Source organism: Myotis brandtii, unplaced genomic scaffold, assembly GCF_000412655.1.
Source record: "Myotis brandtii unplaced genomic scaffold, ASM41265v1 scaffold277, whole genome shotgun sequence".
In the NCBI taxonomy this organism is placed as follows: Eukaryota; Metazoa; Chordata; class Mammalia; order Chiroptera; family Vespertilionidae; genus Myotis; species Myotis brandtii.
This window is the reverse complement of record NW_005360548.1, coordinates 565,664-570,064: the sequence shown is the minus strand read 5'-3', so window position 1 is coordinate 570,064 and position 4,401 is coordinate 565,664.

The window sequence follows — 4,401 nt, the reverse complement described above, 5'->3', positions numbered from 1 at the left end:
TTTTACTTTTCTTCTTATACACCCATTCTCTTTCTACTTCCTCTATACTGAATTGTGGCCATTCTCCCATTCATTCAATTCCTTTACTTTACCTTCTGGAAATAAGCTCTGCCTCTTCAGATTCAGCTCCCCTCCCCCATTTTTTCTGGGTGTTTGTTGTTTGCATTTTTTGGTTTATTTGTTGGTTTTCGAAGTTTTCTCCCTATACACCTATATTTTTCCCCCTTCTTTTTTCTTCTTTTTCTTTCCTCTTTTACCTTTTTTCCTTTTCTCAATATCATTTTTGCGCTCTTTCTTATCCCCTAATTCTCTTTTCTCTGGTGGTCACCTTTATATTGGGTTATTGGTGTCTTGAATACATTTGTGTTTTGTTCCCTCTGTGTTGTGTCTTGTTGAGTTGTATTTTGTGCCTTTTGGTCAATGTGGTAGAGAGTGAGCCACATAACCAGACACCCTGAGAGGAGCAAAAATGGGGAGACAAAGAAACAGCCCCCACATGAAAGAAAAGGAGGAATCACCAGAAAAGAAGTAAATAAAACGGAGGCAAGCAATTTATCAGAGAAAGAATTCAGAGCAGTGGTGATAAGGATGCTGAAAAGGATGGAAGACAAATTCTACAACATGTGTAAGAATCAAGAGGATATGAAGAAGAAGCAAGGAGAAATGAAGAATGACATGGCTGCAATAAAGAATACAATAGAAAGCATCAACAGTAGACTAGAAGAAGCTGAGGACCCCATCAGTGAGCTAAAAGAGAAGGTAGGAAAAAACACCCAAGCAGAGCAGCAAATGGGAAAAAAAAAAAAAAAACAGGAGGAGAGCCTAAGGGAGCTTTGGGACAATAAGAAATGAAACAACATTTGCATAATAGGGGTGCCAGAAGAAGAGGAAACTGAGAAAGGAATAGAAAACCTGTTTGAAGAAATAATGACAGAAAACTCCCCTGATATTGGGAAGAAAAAACTCACACAAGTCGAAGAAGATTGCAGAGTCCCAAACAAGATGATCCCAAGAAGACGGACATCGAGACACATCATAATTACACTGGCAAATACCAGCGACAAAGTAAGAATCTTAAAGGCTGTTAGAGAGAGAAGAAAGTTACCTATAAGAGATCTTCCATTAGACTATCAACTGATTTTTCAACAGAAACACATCAGGCCAGAAGGGAATGAAATGAAATACACAAAGTGATGCAAAGCAAGGGACTGAATCCAAGAATACTATACCCAGCAAGGCTATCATTCAAAATTGAAGGGAAAATCAAAGAATTAGAAAGAGAGAAACAAGAAAAGCCCAGAGTAAGCATAAGGAAGGAAATAATAAAGATCAGAGTGAAAATAAACGACATAAAGACCAAAAAAAATACAAAAGATCAATAAAACCAAGAGCTGGTTCTTTGAAAAGATAAACAAGATTGATGAACCTCTAGCCAGATTCACCAAAAAGCAAAGAGAGAGGACCCAAATAAACAAAATCAGAAATGAAAGAGGTGAAGTAACAACCATCCCCACAAAAATACAAAGGATTATGAATAAATATTAGGAGCAACTCTATTCCAACAAATTGGACAACCTAGATGAAATGGACATATTCTTAGAAAAATACAAGCTTCCAAACTCAATCAGGAAGAATAAAAAAACCTGAATAGGCTGATAACTACCAAAGAAATTGAAGCAGCAATAAAAAATCTTACAGCAAACAAAGCCCTGATCCGGACGGCTTTACAGGGGAGTGCTATCAAGCATTCAAAGAAGAACTAAAACCTATCTTCCTCAGACTATTTCAAAAAACTCAAGAGAAGGCACACTTCCAAGCTCTTTCTATGAAGCCAGCATTACCCTAATTTCAAAACCAGATAAAGACACCACAAAGAAAGAGAACTACAGGCCAATATCCTTGATGAACATAGATGCTAAAATCCTCAACAAAATTCTAGCAAATCGGATCCAGCATTACATTAGAAAGATCATACACCACGAACAAGTGGGATTTATTCCGGGGATGCAAGGATGGTACAATATCTGCAAATCAATAAATGTGATACATCACATAAACAAATTGAGAGACAAAAATCACATAACCATACCAATCAATGCAGAAAAAGGGTGTTGACAAAATCCAACACCCTTTTTTGATAAAAAAAAACTCTCAGCAAAATGGGAATAGAGGGATTACACCTCAATATAATAAAAGCCTTATATAACAAACTTACAGCCAACATCATACTCAATGGGCAAAAACTAAATCTATTTCCCCTAAGAAGAGGAACAAGACAGGGATGCTCACTTTCACCACTCCTGTTCAATATAGTACTGGAAGTGCTAGCCATAGCAATCAGACAAGAAGAAGAAATGAAAGGCATCCAAATTGGAAAAGAAGAAGTAAAACTGTCGTTATTCACAGATGACATGATATTGTACTTAGAAAACCCCAAAGAATCCATAAAAAAACTACTAGATTTAATAAATGAAGTCAGCAATGTAGCAGGATACATAATTAACACCCAGAAATCTATGTTTTTTTATACACCAATAATGAACTCAAATAAAGAGAAGCTAAAAAAAAAACTCCATTTACCATTGCAACAAAAAAAATTAAGATACCTAGGAATAAACTTAACTAAGGAGGTAAAATAGCTATACTCAGAAAACTACAGGACATTGAAAAAAGAGACAGAGGAAGACATAAACAAATGGAAGAATGTTCCATGTTCATGGATTGGTAGAATCAACATCATTAAAATGTCCATACTACCCAAAGCAATTTATAGATTCAATGGAATCCCCATTAAAATACCAATGTCATATTTCACAGACCTAGAACAAACTTTCCAAAAATTCATCTGGAATAAAAAAAGACCTCGAATATCCACAGCAATTTTGAGAAAAAAGAACAAAGTTGAAGGGATCATAATACCAGATATCAAGCTATCTTACAAAGCCATGGTTCTCAGAACTGCCTGGTACTGGCACAAGAACAGACATATAGACCAATGGAACAGAACAGAGAACCCAGAAATAGACCCAAGCTACTATGCTCAATTAATATTTGACAAAGGAGGCAAGAGTATACAATGGAGTTAAGACAGTCTCTTCAATAAATGATGCTGGGAAATGTGGCCAGATACATGCAAAAAAATGAAACTAGATCACCAACTTACACCATACACAAAAACAAACTCAAAACGGTTAAAGGACTTAAATATAAGATGGGAAACCATAAAAATCTTAGAAGACTCCATAGGCAGCAAAATATCAGACATATGTCGTAACAATATCTTTACCAATACAGCTCCTAGAACAATGGAAAGTAAGGAGAAAATAAACAAATGGGACTACATCAAAATAAAAAGCTTCTGCACAGCAAAAGAAACCATCAACAAAACAACAAGAAAGCCCACTGCATGGGAGAACATATTTGCCAATGTTATCACTGATAAGGGTTTAATCTCCAACATTTATAGGGAACTCATACAACTTAACAAAAGGAAGATAAACAATCCAATCAAAAAATGGGCAAAGGACCTAAATAGACACCTTTCAAAAGAGGACATTCAGAAAGCCAAGAGACATATGAAAACATGCTCAAAGTCACTAATCATCCGAGAGATGCAAATCAAAACAACAATGAGGTACCATCTCACACCTGTCAGAATGGCTATCATCAACAAATCAACAAACGACAAGTGCTGGAGAGGATGTGGAGAAAAAGGAACACTCGTGCACTGCTGGTGGGAATGCAGACTGGTGCAGCCACTATGGAAGACAGTATGGAGTTTCCTCAAAAAACAAAACATGGAACTCCCATTTGACCCTGTGATCCCACTTCTAGGAATATATCCCAAGAAACCAAAAACACCAATCAGAAAGGATATATGCACCCATATGTTCATAGCAGCACAATTCACCATAGCTAAGATCTGGAAACAGCCTAAGTGCCCATCAGTAGATGAATGGATTAGAAAACTGTGGTACATCTACACGATGGAATACTATGCTGCTGTAAAAAAGAAGGAACTCTTACCATTTGCAACAGCATGGATGGAACTGGAGAGCATTATGCTAAGTGAAATAAGCCAGTCAATGAAGGAAAAATACCACATGATCTCACTCATTCATGGATAATAAAGACCATTACAAACTTTTGAACAATAATAGATACAGAGGCAGAGCTGCCTCAAACTGATTGTCAAACTGCAGTGGGAAGGCCAGAGAGGGTTGGGGGGCAGAAGGGAGGGGAGTAAGAGATCAACCGAAGGACTTGTATGCATGCATATAAGCAAAACCAATGGACATAAGACACTGGGGGGTAGGGGAGGCCAGGGGATTGTCAAGGGCGGAGGAAAAAGGACACATATGTAATACCCTTAGTAATACTTTAAGCAATAAAAAAGAAAAA